General features: G+C 34.9%; 1 protein-coding gene and 1 long non-coding RNA gene across 2 annotated transcripts in view; both read right to left on the reverse strand.

Annotated features, from left to right (window-relative positions):
* Window positions 1-11,727, reverse strand: part of LOC140435240 (uncharacterized) — a 31,129-nt gene extending 19,402 nt beyond the window's left edge. Inside the window, exon 1 of the mRNA XM_072524042.1 lies at window positions 11,572-11,727. The gene's annotated coding sequence lies outside the window, so the exon portion shown is untranslated. The remainder of the gene's footprint in view (window positions 1-11,571) is intronic.
* Window positions 1-16,241, reverse strand: part of LOC140435248 (uncharacterized) — a 202,833-nt gene that overhangs the window by 104,893 nt on the left and 81,699 nt on the right. The window lies entirely within an intron of this gene.

The following is a 16,241-nucleotide window of genomic DNA, read 5'->3' on the forward strand; positions in this document are numbered from 1 at the left end:
TTTCCAAATCCGGGTCTTCGTCTTCACTGCCTATTCGCATATATTCTGTTTTAGACATATTCATACTCATCCCCCATTTTTCGTATTCATCTTTGAGCTTTCTAAGCATATAATCTGCATCTTCTTCACAGCTTGCAATTAGTACTTGATCATCTGCAAAGAATAGCGTTGTCAGATAATGGTTGTTAAGCTTCAACCCCATTCCCGCACATTTTTGTCTCCACTGGTGCAGTGCTTCTTGGATATATATTTTGAATAGGGTGGGGGAAAGACAACATCCTTGTCTCAAGCCTTTCGTTACTGTAAATACCCTTGAGAAAGTATTTCCTGTTTTTACAGTGCTTTGAGGACATTTATAGATGTTCAGTATTGCTTTTAGATATGTTTTACTAAGGTCCGTTTTCGTCAAGACACTAAATAAGAGTTTTAAAGGAACTGTATCATAAGCCTTCTCCAGATCTATAAATACCAGATGCGTAGGGAGGTTTTGAGCTGTTCGTTTTTCAATTACTTGTTGAAGGGTAAATGTGTTGTCCACGCACGATCTTCCTGCTCTGAAACCGCTTTGTTCTTCAATTTCTTTATACTCCTCTTCTATTCTTCTTTTCAATATACGACCATATAACCTTCCCAGCGAGCTAGTTACGCTAATGCCTCTATAATTTCCGCATTCTTTTCTGTCTCCCTTTTTATAAATGGGGCTAATGTGGGCCAAATTCCAATCGTCTGGAATCGTTTGGCCTTCAATTAAGCATTTATTAAAAATATTCACTAAGCATAAATAATATAACTAACTTAAAAATCGATGAAAAAATTTTTCTTTTTTTTTGACTTTTTGTAAGTTTTGTCCATAAAATTGTACAATTTTCAGTGACAATAAAGCATCTTTCTATTCTATTTCTAATACCGACGAAATATAAATTTGTATTCCTGGCCAAATAATGGATAAAATATGGTACATATATATTCAAACCGATTTACGTAACCAAATAATAGTTTTTGTGCACAACATAAGAAAAACAACACTTCATAATAATTAAGGTAGCATTTTTGACATAAACCAAAATATGATAAAAAACTGGGACAACGTGTATAATGAGAGAAACAGCCTTCAGATATGTTACCAACGTTGCCTTCAGAAAAATAACCGCATTCAATGCAGTATTTGAGGTGAGGAGGCCTGTGTGTCGATCTAAGAATAGTATCTCTGAGATTCTAGGGGCCAGTGGCTTCGAAGCTATCTTTAACTTTTGATTTTTGAGAAATACTTTATCTTTTGACCGATATGTAGCCGACATACCTTGAATATGAAGGTCGCACAATACGCATACCTAGTTCATCTACCTAGACGGCGTGTTTAGAAATAGAAAATTCAATTAGTCTGCTTCGAAAATTATTTTGACAAATCGCCCCGTTTTGAAAATATTCTCAATATTTCCATACTTTTATGTTTGATAAATGGGGGTCAATATTCTTTATTTCAGGGTTTAGGCAATTGTCTAGAGATGCGTGGTGAAAAGAATCTACTTAGATGGAATATAGAATTTGACGACCTGCTTCTTCCATTTCTCTTCAGAGAAATTAAATTGTGTATGAAAGTTGGTTGCATACTCATATATTTTTCATATCAATTTGTTTACCGTTTGTAGCGTATACATTCAAATCACCCATTGTTGCCCCCAATTATTGGCCCTTCTTTGCCACATTTATGTTGTACATTAGCACCACTGTCTATTATGAAACTTATTTGACTAGATTCTGAGATTCTAACAAAAATATTCTCCAGACGCTAAGAAAAGACAAAGAAAATATTAGCACTACAAAGAACAAAAAACATATTCTTTACTACGTAGGAAAACACAATCTAAAGCACAGATGTAGTGTAGCACTAATTTTGCAAAGCTATGACTTCTTCTTCTTACGATGCCTATCCGTTCCGGATGTTGGCGAGCAACATGGCTATCCTAACTTTGCTTGCTGCTATTCTGAATAGTCCGGTTGTCGATGTATTAAACCACTTTCTCAGGTTTTGAAGTCAAGATATTCTTCTTCTCTCTGGTCCTCTCTTTCCAAATACCTTGCCCTGAAGAATGAGTTGCAACAAGCCGTATCTCTGTTCATTCCTCATAACATGGCCAAGATATTCCAGTTTACGCTCTTTGATGGTGTTAATAATCTCGCATTCCTTGCCTATTCTACGTAGGACCTCAACATTAGTCACACGATTTACTCATAAAATACTTAAAATACGTCTGTAACACCATAACTCGAATGCCTCGAGTTTTCTTAAAGAAGCTTCGGAAAGTGTCCAGGCCTCTACTCCGTATAATAATGTAAAAAATACATAGCATCTAATGAGAGAGATTTTGGTAGCAAGTGGTAAATCGTGACTTCTGAAAAGAGAAAAGACTTCATCATTATGAACGCCGATCTCGCTTTTCCTATGCGTTGTTTTATTTTACTGGAGTAATCCCATTGGCTGTTAATGTTGGTACCAAAGTATGTGTAGCTGTTCACTCTGTCAATTGGATGTTGGTTAACCAAAAGCTGTGTATTTAATATTTTGCGCTTACTGACTACCTATGTACTTTGTTTTCTTCGTATTAAGATCAAGTCCGTGTTCTCTACTTATATCTGATATACGTGACATTATTTTTTGCAAACCGTCCAGACTATCTGCGAAAACTACTGCGTCGTCGGCATATCTAATGTTGTTTAGACGTATTCCGTTGACTAATACGCCTTCTTGTAGTTCGCCTAGCGCTTGCTCGAAGATATATTCAAAGTATATATTAAATAACACCGGGGACAGAATGCATCCTTGCCCCACTCCTCTATCTATGGAGACTACCTCTGTCACTTGGTCATCCACTTTAATATTGGCTGTTTGGTTGTAATATAAATTATAGATGATTCTTAAGTCCCTATCATCTAACCCCAATTCTTTCAAGATGTTTATAAGTTTATCATGCTTTACTCTATCAAATGCCTTTTTGTAGTCGATAAAATAAGTATACACATCACAGTTAACATCCCTGCATCTTTGCATAAGCACTTGGACAGCGAATAGAGCCTCTCGGGTGCCTAAGGAATCGCGGAATCCAAACTGCGTCCATGATACTTGTTCTTCGCATTTTTTATATATTCTGCCGTGTATCACTTTCAAGAACGTTTTAAGTAAGTGGCTCATTAGGCTAATTGTTCTGTAGTCTTCGCATGTCTTGGCATTTACTTTTTTTGGTATGGTCACGAAGGTCAACTTTAACCAGCTTTGGGGCATTTTTCCAGTTACGTATATGTTGTTGAATACGGTTGTTATCCATTTTATTCCCTGTTCATCCATAAGTTTTAGGAATTCTGCACAAAACTCGTCAGGCCCTACCGCTTTACCATCTTTAGTTCTTTTAATAGCTGACGTGACTTCTTCAATGGTAATCGGGTTAGCTATATAGGGTAAAGCTATGACAATAAATTTGAATGTATTACTAGTGAATGCACCCAGACAAGACCACCCATGATGAAGAAGATATTGAACAACTATATAATGATTAAAAAGAGACATCGACAAAGAAAGAAAAGATCAATATTGTAATAAGAGATTTGTAAATGTTGGCGAAGAACAGATTGATCACATCATAATAGATTCAAGGCATGGAACAGTCGTAATAAACTGCAGAAGTTATAGAGGCACAAACAGACTCAGATCACTGCCTATTGATCTCAACATTTAGGGCTAGAATTTCAAACACCGGCAAAGAAAATAAAATGGATAGAAAAAATGGAATGTGCCAAAGCTGAGAGATGTGACAATTACAGAATGGTATTCGGAAAACATCACCAACAGGCTAAGGAATCAAAATGTAACTGAAGAAGGCCAAAGATATACACTCCAACTGGACCGGAATATAGGAAGACATTGAAACAGCAGCGAAAGATGAAATAGGAACAGAAATTTGTGCCCATAAAAACGATTTGACGATGAATGCAAGAATACAACAAAAGAAAAAAATGACGCCTACACAAAGATGCTTACCCCACTAACTAGAAGAACTGTAGAGAATTACCAGACAAAGAGAAAAGAAGAAAAGAGGACACACAAAAGAAAAAAAAACGAAACCACTTAAATAAGAATTTTAAATATATACAAAACCTCAAGGCAACCACAAGACAATGCAGAAGTCATAATGGCTAACTATTAACAACAAGGAAAGATGTATTGAATAGCTGGGTGGAATATTTTATTCAGGCACTTAATATAGAGGAAGAAGAAGAAAACCTGGAAGATGAAAGAGATAGGGTAAGGGGAACAAACGAGGGGGAATAGGAACCACCAATGATTCTTCAAGTTAAAAACGCAGTTAAAAAGCTAGCCAGAAACAAATCACTCGGAAGAAGGTAGCCACGATATCATAATGGCATTCATCATCATCAGGGCTTTTCATTCTATGTGACATGTTTGCCGCTCTTATTTAGAGCTCTCTGATTCGCTTATTGCGGTAAATTACTCCGCATTCCACTTGTATGTTGTCAAAGTTTGTTGTATGACTTGGCTTTCGTTGCAATTTTCTTCTACTCATTTCGATATGTGCATATATCCCTCCAGTTTCTCACTTCCAGAATTTTGATATCTCTCATGACCTGATTCTCCCATCTCTCTTTGGGTCTTCCTCTTGGTCTTACAGTTGCTGGTTTCCATCTGGTGATCTTCTTAATTAGTAAGTCGTTTTTCCTTCTCTCGTGTCCCAGCCATCTCAGCCTCTGTGCTTTAATAAATCTAACTATATCTTTTCCCTTCATTATGTCTCTTAGTTCATGGTTCATTATTCTTCTCATTTTTCTGTTGTCCATTCTCATCTGGCCCATAATCCGTCTAAGGATTTTTCTTTCGAAAATTCTTAATTTTTCTTCATCTTTTTCCGTGAGGCACATTGTCTCAGCTGCGTACGTAACTACTGGTCTGATTGTAACTCTGTATATTTTCAGTTTTGTTTTTCTGGATAAGTTCTTGTCCTTCATGATATCTCCAGTATGTTTTGTTGCCTGCTAGTATTCGTTCCGTTACTTCTTCACTTCTCTTGTTTTGGGCATTCACTATTACTCCCAAATATTTAAATTGTTGGACTCTTTCAAAAGTGTAGTTTTCTGATTTTGATTTCTCTCGTCCTGTTATCTTCTCTTCTAGAGCAGAGTAGATATTTTGTTTTTCCTTCGTTAATTTCTAGACCTTTTTCCGTGCGTCTTTTGCCAGGATTGTTACTGCTTCTTTTAATCTTTCCTTGCCTCTCCCATAAGAACTAAATCATCTGCATATGCAACTATTTGTGTTGAGGAGTGGGCTATAGTTCTTTTAATTTTGCTGGCCTTGACTATTCCTTCTACTGCTATGTTGAAGAATGTGGTTGACAGGGAATCGCCTTGCCGCACTCCTGTTTCTATTGCAATTGATTTTGTGCTACCTTCTTCTGTTGTCACTTTAGCTCGAGCTCCATCCATGGTCATTTTTGTTAATCTGATTAATTTTGCTGGTATATCTTGATTTTTCATTTCAATAAATAATTTATTTCTTCCAATACAGTCAAAGGCTTGTCTGAAGTCTACGAAGAGGATGTGGAGTTCTATGTTGTTTTCGTGGCATTTTTCGATTGTTTGTGTAACTATGTGGATCGCATTTGTAGTGGATCTGCCTTCTCTGAATCCTTGCTGGTAGTCCCCAATTTTTTTCTCTGTGAATTGAGTGAGTTTTTGCATGATGAGAGCTGTTAGAATTTTATATGTTGTGGTCAGTAGAGATATTGCTCTATAGTTGTTACAGTTTGCTACTTCTCCTTTCTTAAATATTGGTATAATTCTGCCTTCTTTCCAATTCTCGGGCATTTCTTCTGCTTCCCATATTCTATTCCCATAATGTCATTACAGCAGCTTATAAAAGAAATATGGACACAGAAATCCCTCCCCAATAATTAAAATATTTTGTACCATACACAAAAAAGAGATATCTTTGAATACACAATATATATGTCACCGTATGGCACCATATGCAGAACGGATAGTAGGAAAATACTAGGCACGTTTCAGAGGTGGTAAATCGACAATTCAAGATTGCAACCCTGAAAAAAAATTTTAGAAAAAAACACTGGAATATGACATTGATACTCATCACATATTTTTTATTGACTACAAAGCAGCCTACGTCTCTGTTAATAAAAGAGAAATTTTCAAAGCAATGAAAGAGCTAGAAATAAATTTAACAAACCTAACTCTTGAAAAAGTTGAATGTATAGTACGAATTGTATGTAGGTACGCTGTATTGTATTCTAACGAGTTCTCTTGCACTTGCTTCATTATAAATATAGCGTCGGTGCATGATATTCCCGACCTAAAACCTTGTTGTTCTTTTACTAGTGTTATAATTTCATTCAGTTTATTTGTTATCACTTTGGTTGTTAATTTTAGTGTCGTGTTTAATCAATTAATTTCTCTGTAATTTTCCGGGTCCGATTTGTTTCTTTTTGAAGAGAGGTATTGGGATGTTTGATCTCGATTCTTGAAGAATTCTGTTTTGTTTTAATATTTTTTGATTTCATGGATGCATTTTATTGTGTCTTATAATCTTGTTAATTACCATATTTTAAATTTACCATATTTGGGATACCAAATTCATTTGGTATCTCATTTTCACCTGCAGCTCGTCTTTTCTTTAGTTTATTTCAACGTCATTTGTTGTTCCTCTGTATATAATTTCTTTAGATAGTCAACCATTCATTCTTTTCGATGGTTTCGGGTCTATTAATTCCTTCACCTTCCCTCTTTGATCTCCTATTAAGCGCCATAGTCAAGTCAAGTCAAGTCAAATTTATTGATCACATGCGACATTATACAAAGTACATGTATGAGACAAGTCAAAGTTACATTTTACAAAGTTATCTTAAAAGTATATAAATTAATAAACACGATAAAACATACTTAAAAGTTATTTTTAGAATATGGCTCTAGCTCACAAATGTATTGATGTACACACCTCCGAAAGTTTGGCTGATGTAAATTCATTCGTATATCTATTGGTAATTTGTTAAAGAAACTTATGGCTGCATAGTGTGTGCTACTTTCCAACAAAACGGAACGATGTTGTGGAAGCATAAAGTGATTGTCTCTGAATCTTGTTGAATAAACATGGTTAAATTGAAATTTATTAAATTCATAAATTTTGCTATGTAAATACATTATACACGAAAATATATACAGACCAGGAATTGTAAGAATATTGTTTTGTCTAAAGATGCCTCTACAAGAATCTCTAAATTTCATTTTATACATTATCCTAATAGCTCTTTTCTGAAGTACGAATATCTGCTCTAACTCAGAGGTACAACCCCAGACTTCAATGCCATATTTGGCTATTGAGTAAAAATGGGCAAAGTATACTGTTTTTAATACTGATGTATGAAAGAGACGTGAAAGAATTCTCAATGCATAACATGCGCTACTTAATCTGGATTTCAAATTAGAAATGTGGTTTGACCATTTACAATTACTGTCTAGAAGTACCCCCAGCAACTTCGTGCAGTCTGTTTTATCTATTGCTGCTTCTATAGTGGCTTGATGGTTTAATAAATTATTTGACGTGAAAATCATATACTTTGATTTCTCTTTATTCAAAACTAATTTGTTGGATAAGAAATAACTGTTGATGGTGGATAGTATCTGTGTGGTTTTATTTTGCAAATTTTGATCAGACGTTCCTGTGACTAGAATGTTAGTATCATCCGCATAACTGATGATGTTAACCCCAGTCAGTGAATTAGTTAACAAAGCCATATCATTAATAAATACTATAAAAAGTAGAGGACCCAATACACTACCCTGAGGGATACCATAATGGATATCCAATGTGTTTGATTCGTTTACAAGTTCATTAGATGTTATCTTTACTTTTTGTCTTCTATTCTCTAGGTAGGAAGTAAACCATTTTAGAACTACACCACGAATACCAATACCCTCAAGTTTTATTAGCAACAAATTATGATCCAAAGTGTCAAAAGCCTTGGACAAATCGAGAAATAAACCACATGCCTTCTCTCGTCTGTCCAAAGCATCCAACACTAAGCTGACGAAATTTGCAAGAGCTGTAGTTGTAGACTTAGAAGATATAAAACCATGTTGAAAATTATGCAAGACACTATGCTTTTTTAGGAATGCGTTCATTCTAGTATAAACCAGAGTTTCAATTATCTTTGAAAACACAGATAAGAGACTTATGGGACGATAGTTGTTAAGGTCATCTTTATCACCACTTTTGAATAAAGGGATTACAATAGATAGTTTAAACATACTAGGAAATACTCCTTGTTGAAAAGAGGCATTACAAATATCCGTCAGTGGATCTGCGAGAGCATCAAATGCATTGTTTTAATAACTTAGGGGAAATCTGATCAAAACCACAACTATGTTTGGATTTAAAACTTTCGACTATACTAGTTATTTCCTGTGGGTTAGTAGGATATAAAAACATAGAACAACTATTACGGTTTTTTGATGCTGATGTAAACCCACCTATTTTAGTAGGATCCAAAGCGGCAAGTAACTTTGGAGCCATTTCAACAAAATGGTGGTTAAATTTGTCTGCTAAATTACTGTTATCATCACTAGGTACTTTTGAGTTATTTTGTTTCCCGACTGTTAAGTTTACTAAATGCCAAATACATTTCATTTTATTTGATGATTCGTTTAACTGTCTCATGAAGTGACTACTTTTAGCTGCTTTTAATTTAATTGAATATTCTGCCTTTGCCAAATGAAGGACTGGCCTAAGATTACTATTTTTCTGACAGATCGTTTCTAAAAGTTTTAGCTGATCCCTTAAATTGTACAGTTCCTGCGTAAACCAATTCGAACGTGTACATTTTTTAGGTTTACATTTAAGTAGTGGAAAATGGGACCGAAAGTAATTTTGAATAGTATTTAAAAAAACTAATGATTTATCCTCAGCAGAAATTGTATTAAATACTTCTGACCAATTTGTTGACTCAAGGGTTTGAACAAAACGATTTATGTTCCTTTTACTATATGAACGGATGAATAGATAGGCATCATTGTCTGTGCTAATGCTACATTGGAACAATTGCGCACGATGATCAGAGATAAAACCTTCCACAACCATTGTTTTTTGTGGGTGATTTATGTTTGTAGCAATATAATCAATATAACCAATATAATCCATTTTTTTTTGTTAACCATAAAAATCATGTTCCAGTTCTTTTGAGAAGCGTTCCAAGTACTCGTTTTTAATTCTTCTTACAAGTTCATATTTTTCATTTCGTATTTGCTTGTTATCTCCGTACGTCTGTTGTGTCTTATTTGACATGTACTTCAGGTAAGCTGTCTTCTTTTCCTTTCCATTTTTCTTTCACTTTTGTATGCTTTGGGAGAGACTGGCTTTTATGTATCTTTCTTCCGCACAGTGCTCCTTTAGCAAAGTCTAAGAACAACAATATATGGAGCCAAAAAGACAATGGATTGTAGAAGAAATGATTTAACTTTCAGCTATACCACGTATGCAGAGCACCAACTATCATTACAACAATTAAAATCAACAGATTCAGAAGGATGTTGTAAGCATGAAAGATGAAGACCGGTCAGAAAATCTACGTTTAAAAAAACCTGTGATTTATTATAGAACAAAGGTAAAAGGAACACGAAGGAAAAAATCCTTCCTGGATGACATGGAAGCAGCTCTAGAGCTACTAGGAATGGGGACATGGAAAAGACCTGCCCTAATTATAGAATGCGGAAAAAATCTATTAAGGGAAGCCTAAGTTTATCAAAGGATATATATATATACAAGGATTTCCACAGTTTTCACTGTATTCCTTCACTCAACCGTTTTCTCCAATTTTTCCTGTTTAGCCAGTCCCCTTCCTGTAGGTTTCTTCTACTCATTGCTTCGTCCACCTCATCTCTGAAAGATCTTCTGGGTCTGCCTCTCTTTCTTCTTCCTATCGGGCTCCACTCTGTTATTCTATTTATCCACCGATTTTGGTCTGCTCTTCTGACATGTCCGTACCATGTTAATTTCTTCTGTTCGATGTAGTCTATTATGTCGGAGTTCATTCCCATTCTCCTCTTAATCTCCATGTTATTTATTCTGTCTCTTCTTGTTACTCTGCAGCTTCTCCTTAGGAATTCCATCTCTGTTGCTCTTATTTTGTTTTTGGTTTTCTAATTTATTGTCCAATTTTCACACCCATAAGTGAGGATACTTCTTGTCATGGTATTATATATTTTTTTCTTTGTTTTCATGCTGATGTTCTTATCCCATAGTACCGGGTTCAATTTTCGTATGCAGTCTCTTGTTTGTCCTAGTCTATTTTTATCTCTTCCTCCGTTGTTCCTTTGTTTGATATTATGAAACCTAAATACTTATACTTGTCTGTTCCTTTGATTTGTTTACCTTCGTCTATTTCCAGCTGTTTTATTTCTGTATTCTCCGTTGTTAGGTATTCAGTTTTCTTTAGGTTTATTTCCATCCCATTCTTTGTATATTCCTGCTCCAGTTTTCTCATCATAAAACTGAGGTCATCCTCGTCTTGTGCGATCACTATTTGGTCGTCGGCAAAACTTAGCGTATATAGATATTCGTTCCTTACTGGTATACCCATTCCTTCGCACTTTCTTTTCCATGGTTTCAGGGTTTTTTCCAGGAATATTTTGAACAGGGTGGGGGATGTGGAGCAACCCTGTAGTAGTCCCTTTGTCGTCTTAAATGGCCTGCATATTCTATTGCCCGTTTTGATAGCTACTTCGTTATTCTTGTAGAGTGCTTTTACCGCGTTTATTAATCTTCGTGGAACTTCGATGTCTTCCATTACTTCCCATAGCTTGGTTCTAGGTATTGAGTCATATGCCTTCTTAAGATCAACAAAAGCCAGATGGACGGATCTATTTTTGGCCATTCTTTTTTCTATTAGTTGTTCGACCGTGTAAATGTGATCTAAGCATGCTTTCCCCGCTGTGAAACCTGCCTGGTCTTCTCCGATTTTTATCTTGTATATAAATCTTGTATTTATCAAAGGATATAGAGCTATAAAGAAGAAGACTATAAGACACGTCAACAAAATATATTTATTCCAAATGCTAAAGGTTTTTTCCATAAATAAAATGGAAACAAAAAGGGGCTTTAAGTGATTCTAAATATTTCCTATATTTTACTTTGCGTTCGGCAGCTTTCCAATGTTAATTAAAATATTTCTATATTTGTTTGCATTGAGAAAAAATCTGTAAAATCTGAAAATTATATATGCCCATAAAAAGGGCACATCGTATTAATTACCGAATGATTTCAGTTACATTTAAATCATTTAAAATCGATGCCAACTGTATTTTTAGATAGTTACACATGGATTAGGTATCTTTCTTCTTAAACAGAACGGTCTGCTATATTTATAATTGTAAGCCGAACACCTCGCGATATACCTATCGACATATTTGCATAAATCCAGGCCAAGAGTATTGAAAATTTTTAAATATCTTTATAAAAACAAAAATAAGTACAACCATCGATTAAACTCTCCTTACCTTATTGTCTAGAAGAACTTAAAAATATTTTTTTTTATTAAAATTGCACTTAGATATCACTACAGGCTGAGAAGTGTTAAAATGATATTCTAAGCAGCCGATTCTCCCACCAGTTATGTGCTCCCACTCACTACTTTTATTTTAGGATGAATGAGATTTTTACATATTTTTTTTTTATAAATGTAGATGAGTAAAGTGTTTGTAAGAAATAAGAAAAAAATATGTCAATTGAATAATGAATTGGACGTTATTAATAGCAATTTTATTTTATGAATGTTATTAAACGTCATACTGTGAAATAATTCATGATAAAAAAATACGGTGAGAAAAAGTTTATATATACTTTTATATAAGTTTTTCTGAAATATATGATTTGGAAAATATATATCGATTCCTGATGCCCTATTCACAAATAAAACTGAAGATTTTGGACCTCATTGTAGGGCGATTTGAAATCTTCTTTTGTTCTTTCGGTGCCTATTCGTTTCGGATATTAGCAATCATTATGGTCACTCTTACCTTATCCATCGCCGCTCGAAACAGTCCAGTGGTTGTGATATAAACCTATTGCGTACATTTTTAAACCAGGAGAACTGTCTGCGCCCGGAACCTCTTTTTCCCATTAAATACTTTCCTGAACAGGATTAGCTGTTTCTTTATTTAGCATTGTATGTCCCAAGTACTTCGATTTCCGTGCTTAAATATGTCAGGTTGTGTATTCATTCTTCAAAGTACTTTTTCATTCGGAATATGATTCACCCAGGATATTCTCAAAATATATCTATACAGACCCATTTCAAACGCCTGAAGCTTTTTAACTGATGCCTCTTTTAGTGTCCATGCTTCTGCTTTGTGTATAATTACGCGAAATGCATGGCATCGAAGTAACCTTATTTTGCTATTGAGTTTAAAGTGTCTACTCTTGAATAATTTCTGCGTCCATATGAAGACATTTCTGGCTTTTTTAATACTACATCTTATTTTCGCCGAGTGTCCCCATTTATCATTGAGATTGGTTCCCAGATTAGTATATGATTTGATTGTTTCTATTTGTTTCCGGTTTGTTTCTGTTGGTACATTATCTTTACTGATCCTCATATATTTAGTTATCTTAATAACAAGATTCAGTCCATAACTCTCACTCACTTCTGTAATTTTATTCTGTTGTAAACCTTCTAGAGTTTCTAGACTATCAGCAAATATGACGGTATCATCTGCGTAGCGGATGGTATGTAGTCGTTCTTTGTTTACTAAAATACACTAAAATACACCTGCCCGAGTGGTGACTGGTGGTACATCCTGCCCGATAATCAACGATACTTTAGTACAATAAATATGAAAAAAGTGTCATGGAAATCGCCAGAAAACAGCAATTACGATCAAATCAACCACATCGCAATAAATAGCTCTAAGATATCAAATCTAGAGAGGCACAGATGTGGCCAATGATCCCTACCTGATGATGGCCGGAATTAGATTTAAGATAACCAGGAATCGAAAAGAATTGAACAAATCTATACGAAAAAAGTTCAATGTTTACTAAGTATAAAAACACGAGACGCAAATAGAATTCGTATGGGAACTGCGAGCCATAATAGACGAAAGGCAGGATAAAATTGGAAAATAAATTTCAGAACAGAAGCAGAGAAGGAATGTCTTCCCTGCTTCTGTGCAGAGAACGTTAAAGAAAGGCGAATAAAGTTGTCAAGAAGTCAGCAAAAAAGACAAAAAAAAGTGGACATAAAATCTTGCAAGAAAAGCGTTTGTAACCAATTGTAAAAAAGCAATATAGGTGAAGATATAACATCGCCACAGGATTAAGTCAAAAGTAAGTCTCTAAGTGCAGTCATAACACTACGTCCCAACAAGTTGTTAAAAGTGTGCCCAAGCAGAACAACAGAGCATCATCATTAAACCACTCTTGCGGAGGGTCTGGAGAGAGGAAAAGTTGGTTGGTGCTAAGAAAAAAGGGTAACAAAAAGATTGCGACAACTGGAGAGGAATCACACTTTTGAATATCATAAATAAATTAGCAGCAATAATTATAAGCAACCGATTGACTGACAGTGTGGAACTAACGTTAAGGAAGCAACAAGCTGGCTTCTGACCAAACACAATTAGAGTAATCGAAGAACGAACCATATGTTATTTGGATTATATAAAAAACACGGTCCAAATCCAGAAGGCAATTAGTTGATTCTAACTTTGTTAATGGAATCTTAAGATTTCATTTATAATAACAAATGCTCGATGGATCAGTAAACAGTCTCATATATGGACGGAAAATGTTGATGACTAAGGCGAGAAAAAGACAAGGCATTGGAAAACGAAAAATATGGTGAGTGTGGCCACATGGAACATCTTTTTTGTCTGTTTACTCTCAGAATAGTGGTAGTTCAGATCGTAGTTCTCCATCCTTCTCCGTCCATGACCAATAATTCCTCTGACTTGATTCACCCAGGTTTTGGAAAATGTATAGGACTGATTTATTATTAATAACAGTCTCATGCTGACTTTAGGTGCTTTATACTTAAAATTGTAAGCCCACATGTCGAAGACATCTACTTTTTTCGGTTGGCAACCTTATAACGTCCATGTCTCAGATGCACATTAATGTAGAAGGGAAAGATTAATGTGTTTAATAGTTTCAGTGTATTTTGCGACGTAGTTAAGCTTTTATCACTTGGAAATCAGCAATCTTTCGGATTCTTAACGGACTACGGTCATTTATCATCATTTGGATCTTTTTTTTATTTAACATTTCGTATTTCTGTATACTCATCGTGTCCATGTTGCTCATTGGAACATAGAGACCTATAATAATATCTATTAGGAAATAGAAAAGAATTTAGAGAATATCAAATAAACATCTGTATGAAACAAAACAGATATCTAAGAAGCAAATGCTGGTAGAGCAATACTTACTACATATTTGTATACCAAACAATACAGAGAGAAAAATTCTAATAGGGATATATTCACCAGATGATTATAAAGCCGAAAAGGAGAAAAAAGGTTTCTGATGAGCTACACATACTAGTGAAAAGGGCAACCAAATTAAAAGGAATTACTTATATTACTGGGTGATTTTAACGACGAAATATGAGGAATAGTAATATCTGGAACAAAACATTTAATAAGAGATACATTCACGAGAGAATGAAGAGTTCTTCATAACAAACAAGTTAAAAATAAACAACAAACATTAGAGTTGGCATAAGTGTACAATTGAGAATACGCTAGTACAAATATTACTATTAGTAGTGAAAATTTAACATAGATTCAAGGGGCGAGACTAAAAGTTGTAACTTGCCAGGCTACAGGGCCACGCTGGCCCGAGATATACAAGAAAAGAAATGAAGACGTTGATAAATGAAGACATAGTAACGTTAAAAAAAAGAAGAGAGAGAGACAGGTCCATTATAATGTGAGGTAGTGGACGAAGACGCTGAAGTTGAATGGCTTACGGATGCAGATGCACACAGAACTGGGCTATTTCGAGGCTTATCTTTACAGATTCGGAAAGGAAGAAAGTCGACCCTACCTGAGATAGCGTGTCTAGGCGTAAATAGGACTGTAAAACAGAGTGCATGAGAGAGTTAGAGATGACAAAAGTTGAAACTGAATAGGAAGCGAGATGAATGAAGGGTTAAGCAGTACCCAGTGGAAAATATGTGCAAAACGTATGTGAATAAGAAAGTAGATAAATTCTGTGCTACGGTTAATCATCAACCAGGTCAGTCTGATTGATAATTCATGGCTGAGGAGCAGGTATTATGGCAGAACATTCCCTGCATATCCGAGGCTGATAAAAAGTAAAATTTAGAAATCATTGAAGGATTAACTTCATTTAAGATGCATTTGTGGATAACATGGTTTAAATCAAATCAATCGACAATTTTATTTTAAAAAGACAGTTTCTACATTTCCCTGTATACAAAAATAAATCTGATGAAGAAAACTCCTACAGCATGCACTTACCTACAAATCGTAGTACACTCACAAACGAGACCCCAGCTATATTAAAAGCCTTAACTTTTTTCAAAACGAGTAACACGATGAAATGCGTCATCCTTACAGATTCACTTATTGCGGTATTAAAATTAAAGCAAATTTATACAACAAATTATACAAGCATTAAAAAATGAATTAGAAACACTTCATTCCATGGGAAAGGACAAAGCTTTCATCGCACACTGAAATCTGGGGAAATGATACAAAAATTACAAAATATCCTTATAGTGACATGAAACGTCTGATTAAAGATCATTGTAATAACATTTGGCAAAATTACTGTGAAAATTCAGCAACCAAATTAAACCCAATATGCCCAAAGGTGAACAGCTCTTTGAATAACCCCACAAGTAGACGAGATCAAGTAATTATAAACCGTTTAAGAATTGGTCATACTGCTGTCACCCAGAAATTTTTAATCAGTAAAGATCCACCGCCAATTTGCAACAACTGCTCCACTTCATTGACAATGAAACACTTCCTGCTTGACTGCCCATGTTTCCAAAATCAAAGAATGCATGGAATTTCAGACGATCTCAAACCCATCCAGAGAGATAAAAATTTAAATGTACTAAATTATTTAAGAGATATAAAATTGTATTATACTATTTAATGTACATAATCGTATTAAAACTATTGTGTTTGTCATCCCACTA

The sequence above is a fragment of the Diabrotica undecimpunctata genome, chromosome 2 (genome assembly GCF_040954645.1).
Source record: "Diabrotica undecimpunctata isolate CICGRU chromosome 2, icDiaUnde3, whole genome shotgun sequence".
Lineage (NCBI taxonomy): Eukaryota > Metazoa > Arthropoda > Insecta > Coleoptera > Chrysomelidae > Diabrotica > Diabrotica undecimpunctata.